The sequence below is a fragment of the Aethalodelphis obliquidens genome, unplaced genomic scaffold, assembly GCF_003676395.1.
Source record: "Aethalodelphis obliquidens isolate GAN/ISIS:26980383/991018 unplaced genomic scaffold, ASM367639v1 scaffold43, whole genome shotgun sequence".
Lineage (NCBI taxonomy): Eukaryota > Metazoa > Chordata > Mammalia > Artiodactyla > Delphinidae > Aethalodelphis > Aethalodelphis obliquidens.
The window spans coordinates 12,348,563-12,355,643 of record NW_020837987.1 but is presented as its reverse complement, the minus strand read 5'-3'; positions in this window follow the sequence as shown (position 1 = coordinate 12,355,643).

The window sequence follows — 7,081 nt, the reverse complement described above, 5'->3', positions numbered from 1 at the left end:
ACTTTTAAATAAATAATTAGAAATGTAGGAAGGGAAGGTCTGGGCCAGTCTCCAGTCCCCCAGGCTGCAGCTTCCCAGCCAGACCAGAATGCATGAAGTTCACATGATTCTTGGCCCTGATGGACCCAAGGGTTCCGCTTCTTCCTTTCTTTCCTGTTTCTAAAAGACTCAACCCACATTCCCAGAGTCCCTGCTGTGTGCCTAGCCCCATGCAGGGCAATGCTGGGGGGACTCAGCAATGGTTGTGACGGTTCCCATCCCTGGCCCAAGGGAGGGCACAGACCCATCCCCAGATAGTGACCACCCAGAGTGGGCAGGGCTGGGATGGGGGCGTCCAAGGGGCTGGAGGAGCCTTGAGGGACACCTGAGCCAGCCTCAGGGTCTTGAAAACTCAGGGGATTCGTGAGTGGAAATCTGAAGATCTTGGTTAAGTGAGGAGAAATGCATATGAGAAAAAGAGGACTAAAAATTTGAGGAGGGGGCAGATCACACAGGGGTCCACAGACCACTGTTTTTCAAACTGTTTTGAATTTGAGACGGTTGATACACAATAGAATGTATATTTTCCTTGCTGTAACACAGTATGTGTATGAACAGGTCTGCACACACACATGTAAATTAAAATGTCGCGATATAAGAATTACTTGTACAATACGCTCTATTTGACATTTTTAAAAATTAACTGCTTGGGACTCACTACTTTATTTCATGCCCTACTAATCGGTTGACACCTGAGGTTGGAAAAATATAGATGTCCAGGCTGTGCTAAGGTTGCTTGGACTCCAATCAAAGGAGCAGAATTCTAGAATCAGCAGGTGTGATGTCTTTGGGGCTATTCACTGATACTCCCATCCTCCTCTCCTTCTGGGCACCTGGTGGGATTGTACTTGCCTCCCTTTGGAAGGTAGCCTTGGGGCCCAGGAATCTGCATTTTAACAGATAATGGGAGCTGTGAGACTTGGGAAATTTAAGAAACAGTGACATAGGTGATAAACTCCATGAGGACAGGGCAGAACCCGCCTTGGCCACCGCAGAGACCCCGGCAGGATGCAGCACAGAGCCGGGCACTTAGGTAAGATGTGTTAAATGAATGATTTTTAAAATTTTTATTTATTATTTATATATTTATTTTGGCTGTGCTGGGTCTTCGTTGCGGCGCGCGGCTTCTCTAGTTGCGGCACGCGGGCTTGGTTGCGGGTATGTGGGATCTTAATTCCCCGACTGGGTATCAAACCTGGGCCCCCTGCTTTGGGAGCGTGGAGTCTTAACCACTGGACCTCCAGGGAAGTCCCTAAATGAATGATTTTAACTCCAGTCTTTTTATTTCTGGCTACCTGATCTAGCTCATCATTCCAACTTCATTTCACAGCAGTTTTCCCCAATTTCCACGGTGACCAAATGGAACTATTCTTCGTTTCATAAATTTCTCACCTGCAGGTCTTTGCCCTTGCTGTGTCCTCTGCCCATACCTTCCCTTTTCCTCCTCCCTTCACTGGCTGGCTCTGACATCCTTCCAAATGCAGCTCGGATTGTCCCCTCCTCCAGGGAACCTTCCCTGACCCCACTTCCCAAGTGGCGTTTCCCCTCGGAGCTCCTCCATTCTAGCCCTACTCACTCTGCATCATCACTGTCTGTCTGTCCTGCTGACCTATGAACCTGGGAAGGTGGGAGCAAGGCTCGTCTCAGCCACTGCTGGGTCCCCAGTACCACTCAGCACAGGGCTGGGCACACAGTAGGTACTCAGAAAAGGTTTGGTGAATGCATGAATGCAAATATGAGAGGAGAGGCTTGTTTACTGGTCTGATGGAGAAGGCTGAAACCCTGGAGTTTACTCAATCCCTCTTGCTGTCAGACACTGGTCCTCTCAGGGAGGACAACGTTCACAACAATACCCTTTCCACAGGCGGCAAACTGAGGCCAGGAAGGGCCTTCTTGATCTGTGGGGTTCAGATTCCCACCGCTCACCCCAGCCTCCTCCTGGACCCTCTTACCTCCTTCCTGGAGTCTTTTTTTTTTTTTTTTTTTCTGATGATGAAATCTGAATCTGGGTAGGAGGTTTGGCTGATTGGGGAGAAAACTGGCTGAGACAAGTTGGTCTATTTCTCTCTCCAAGCCTGAGGAGGGCAGGAGGTGGGACATGCATGGCCAATCCTGAACCAAACCCTCAAACCTTGCCCTCTTGGTCCGGACTCACCCCGCACTTCCTGAAGGTTCTGGAATTCTAGGGTCCCCTGAGTCCTGGAGGCTTCTCCCTCCCTCTCCTCCCTCTCTGGCACCCCTGTAGGTGGGCAGTGACTAGACCAAGCCCGGCCCACACCCCTGTCGCTCAACTAGGAACATGGGTCACTTCTCCATCCCCGGGGGGCCCTGATTACCAGGAGGGGCGCCAGGAGCTTGCTGGCCCCCGGCCTGGCCACGAGCTTCCGGGTCCCAACTGGGGCCTCTCAGGCTCCTTTGCTCAGTGGTCCCTGGGGCCTGAACATTCCTGCGGAGGAGAACCAGCCTGTGAGTCTGTGGGAACTCAAGGAAGAGGCCTTTTTTACTTTCACCCTTAGGTATAATGTTGATCTCAAAAAGGTCATCACAGCTTAAAATACCATGAGGCTGTGATTTGCCAGACACCAACCAAAGCGTTTTATACACATGAACTTGGTTCACCCTCCATGACCCCAGAGGCAGATGCTACCCTTTATCCCTATTTCACAGTCAAGCAAACTGAGGCTGGAGGATTGAGTGACTTGCCTGAGGTCATTCAGCTGCTAAGCCGTGAGACAAGAAGACAGTTTCAGGGTGCCAGTGCTGAGCTGCAAAGCCACAGATTTCCTTCCTGAAAGCTCCCATTCTGAGCAGTTTCTGTGAATTCTTGCAGAGATAACCAATGCATTTGAAACAGAGGTTGTTATATATATATATATATATATTTTAATATTGTTTATTTGTTTTCCCACAGGTGATAGGGTGCCCTGTCCTATATTCCCCCCAACCCCGTATCCTGCCTTTACCTCCTTAGCAATATTTCTTAATTAATTAATTACTTTTTGGCTGCATTGGGTCTTCGTTGTTGCACTCGGGCTTTCTCCAGTTGCGGCGAGCTGGGGCCACACTTCACTGCGGTGCGCTGGCTTCCCATTGCAGTAGCCTCTCCCATTGCAGAGCACGGGCTCTAGGCGCGTGGGCTTCAGCAGTTGTGGCTCTTAGGCTCTAGAGCGCAGGCCCAGTAGTTGTGGCACACGGGCTCAGTTGCTCCACGGCATGTGGGACCCTCCCGGACCAGGGCTCAAACCCATGTCCCTTACATTGGCAGGTGGATTCTTAACCACTGCGCCACCAGGGAAGTCCCTTAGCAATATTTCTTGACCACCTGATTTGGTACTGAAACCTGCTCTCCACCCATTTCCCCATCTGTCTCATTCTATTTGACGCCTCTCAGCATTCCGTTCACTAGACGTGGTTTGTTGAATGATCGAAGGAATGTAGTACTGAATAGACAGATGGCTAAAGAGTTTGGACTTTATCCCCGGGGAAGTCACTGGGGTTACTAGATTAGATCTGTGCTTTCAAACATTCCAGGCCCTTCTCAACTCTGAGGCTGTGCATGTACTTGTCCCTTTACTTGGAATAATACTCTTTCCCTGGGCTCGGTCCAAACCCTCCGAATCCCAACTGGGATTCCTCCTCTTCCAGGAAGCCCTCCCAGTCCTGGTCAAGCATCCCTTCCGGGCTCCTTCATCCCAGCCCCGCTCACTCTGTGTTGTCACTGTCTGAGGATGGGTCTGTCACCCACTCTGGACTGTGCTTCCCTGGAGGATAGGGCCAGGACTGTCTTGATCGTTGCTGGGTCCCTGGCACCTCCCAACATAGGGCCCAACACTGATCAGAATAAATGATGGTCCCTTGAAGGAAATGTCCCTGCTTGGGGAGGAGCCAATTGCAGGGTAGCTGGCGTGTCAGATAAGAGTTGAGGACGCAGAGACACCTGAGGTCAAATCCCTGCCCAGGTTGGGGTTAGGCCGCAACAAACCTCATTATCCCATCTGCTTCCAAGTCACTAAAACAGGATTGATCACAAAGATTAGTGAAGATATGATAACTTTTTTTGTGTGTGTGTGTTACGAGCGGGCCTCTCACTGTTGTGGCCTCTCCCGTTGCGGAGCACAGGCTCCGGACGCGCAGGCTCAGCGGCCATGGCTCACGGGCCCAGCCACTCCGCGGCATGTGGGATCTTCCCGGACCGGGGCACAAACCCATGTCCCCTGCATCGGCAGGCGGACTCTCAACCACTGCGCCACCAGGGAAGCCCAGATATGATAACTTTTGACATTAATTCAGACGGGGTCGGAAGCCTCTCCTGCCTTAGAGCTTTGCACCTGATCTTCCCTTTGACTAGAAAGTTCTTCCCAGGTTGTCCCAGGGGGCTCCTTCTTGCCATTCTGGTCTCATCGCAAATGTCACCTCCTCAGAGTGGTCCATCCTGACTGCTCCCTCTGTCTCTTCTGTGCAACGGTTTCCTTTTCTCCAGCTCTTATTCCACCTGACAGCCCAAGTTCATTTCCTTGTCTCTCTTCACTAGAATGCTGTCAAGGAGTTTTGTCTGAGCTTTCATTTTTTTATTTTATTAAAAAAATTTTTGTATTGAAGTATAGTTGACTTAACAATGTCGTGTTTGTTTCCGGTGTACAGCAAAGTGATTCAGATATATATATATATACACACACACACACACACACACATATATATACACACATTCTTTTTCATATTCTTTTCCATTATAGGTTATTATAAGATATTGAGGGAATTCCCTGGTGGTCCAGTGGTTAGGACTTGGCGCTTTCACTGCCAGGGCCCGGGTTCAATCCCTGGTCGGGGAACTAAGATCCCGCAAGCCACGGCAACATGGCCAAAAATTAACAGATAATGACTATAGTTCCTGGGTTTTTATTTTTTAATTTTTTTCTCACTGTGGAATCCCTAGGAGCTTAAACAGCAGTTGGCCCTTAGTAAGGGCCCGAGGAATATTTGTGGAGTGAATAGAGTGCTCAGGAATTGTCCCCTCGTGTTTTGATCGAGGGTCACCGTGTGCACCATCAAATTTACGCTCACACTGACTCTAGGACAAATGAAGAACCTTATGCTTAGCTGGTAAGTGGTGGCGCAAGGATTCGAACCCATGTCTGTGTGGCTTTAGTGCCCATGTTCCCGGTGTCTAGCACAGAGCCGAGCACGTGGGAGATTAATGTGAGTTTGTTGAATGAATATGACTTCAGACTTGGAGGGTGGAATGGGGAATGGGGGCTTTCTGAAGTAGGTGGCGTGGAAGCTAGGAGAATTTGGGAGGGGAGAGCGTCCAGGAGACACAGGAAGGAGGTCTGCAAGGCCACTGGTGCCTGGGTGGTAGGTCCATCAGATCCTGTGCAAATTCTCAGCTTGGCTTGGCCCCTCAGATCCTGCAGGATGTTATCACAAGCTCTCAAAGCTCCTTCCCAAGCAGGGCTAGGGCTAGGGCTGGCAGTGACCAAGTGACCAATGCCCAGCCGTGTCTGGGGCTGGTTGGGGCCCAAACCATGTTCTTCAATAATAATGACAATAACAACAACAGTAGTAGTAGTAGTTAACTTTATTAAGGGCTAACCTATACCCTGTCTAAATGCTTTGAACATAGGATCTCATTTGCTCTTCAGCACCCAAGGAGGTCTGAGCTACTATTATTCTTCCCATTTTACAGATGTGGAAACAGGCTCATAGAGGCGGTGACTTGCCTAAGGCCCCACAGCTGCTTCAGAAGGAAGCCTCTGATGATCACTATCGATCTTCTTTGAGCAAGTGTGAACACCTGATATGTTATCAGAGAACAGACCAGGTGGGGAAGGAATTAGGATTTCAATGTTGCCAGGAGGAGTAGCCAATCACAGCTGATTCCCTTTAAGGTTAGGGCCTTGAGAGGCAGGCTTGCAACTCCCAGCCTCCCCAGGTGTGGCCTCAAGGCGAGTGACTTCCTCTTGCCATTAAGCCCCAGTTTTGCCCATCTGGAGAACGGGTAGAATAGTGGGCCCAACCTCACCAAGCAGTTATGAAGATTCCAGGCATATGCATTTGTCAAAAATCAGTAGATATCACTTATGGTTTGTGCACTTTGTGTAAAAGAGGACTGTAGACAGGGAATTCCCTGGCGGTCCAGTGGTTAGGAGTCCGTGCTTTCACTGCCCAGGGCACGGGTTCAATCCCTGGTCAGGGAACTAAGAAGACCACGTAGAAATATTGAATGGTGATTAATAAATGCATACATACTGAAGTGTTTGGAGGCAAAGTGCGCTGGTATCTGCAACTTTGACATGCATCAAAAGGAGGTAAATGGGTGGATGGCTAGAGAGGTAGATGAATGGTTAGAAATTTTATATAGAAGTACCATGAAATAATTGTAGACGCTAGGTGGTGGGTATATGGGTGTTCACTCTAAAATCCTTTAAACTTTTTTGTAGGTTTGAAAATTTTAATTAATTTTGAATAATTTAAAAAGGGGAAAATATCTGGTGAAAGCAAAAGCATTAGCACAGTCATTAAACTGAATTATAATTTTAGTGGATGAATTGCAAATTGCGTACCTGGGGGAAGTGGATTACAGTCCTAATATAATAACTGTCATTAATTGATACGTGTGGGGCTCTGAACTGAGAACTTTTATTTTGAAAATTATTAACATTATTAAATAAATCACTCCATCTCATTTAACTCTTACACCGATCACGTGAGGGATCTGTATTTTACATTCGAGGAATTGACGAGAAGGGACGAAAGACCGGAATTTAGGGCGGAAGAGGAGTTTCAGGCTAAATTGATTTGCAGACCCGCGGATCACCTGGCACTTTCTAGAGACCCTCGCGCCAGGCACTTTTGTGGCTTAAAGGCCCCCAACCCAATACACTCCTCCCAACGCCCCGCCCCCTTCGGACCCTCCACCCCCACCCCACCCGGACCCCGCCCCTGAATGTAACCATTGTTTTTCTGCCTTCTGTATGGGCGACTTGGCCCTACTCCAGCCAAAGCCCCGCCCTGGAGGGCCCTGAACCCGACCGAGCCAATCGGC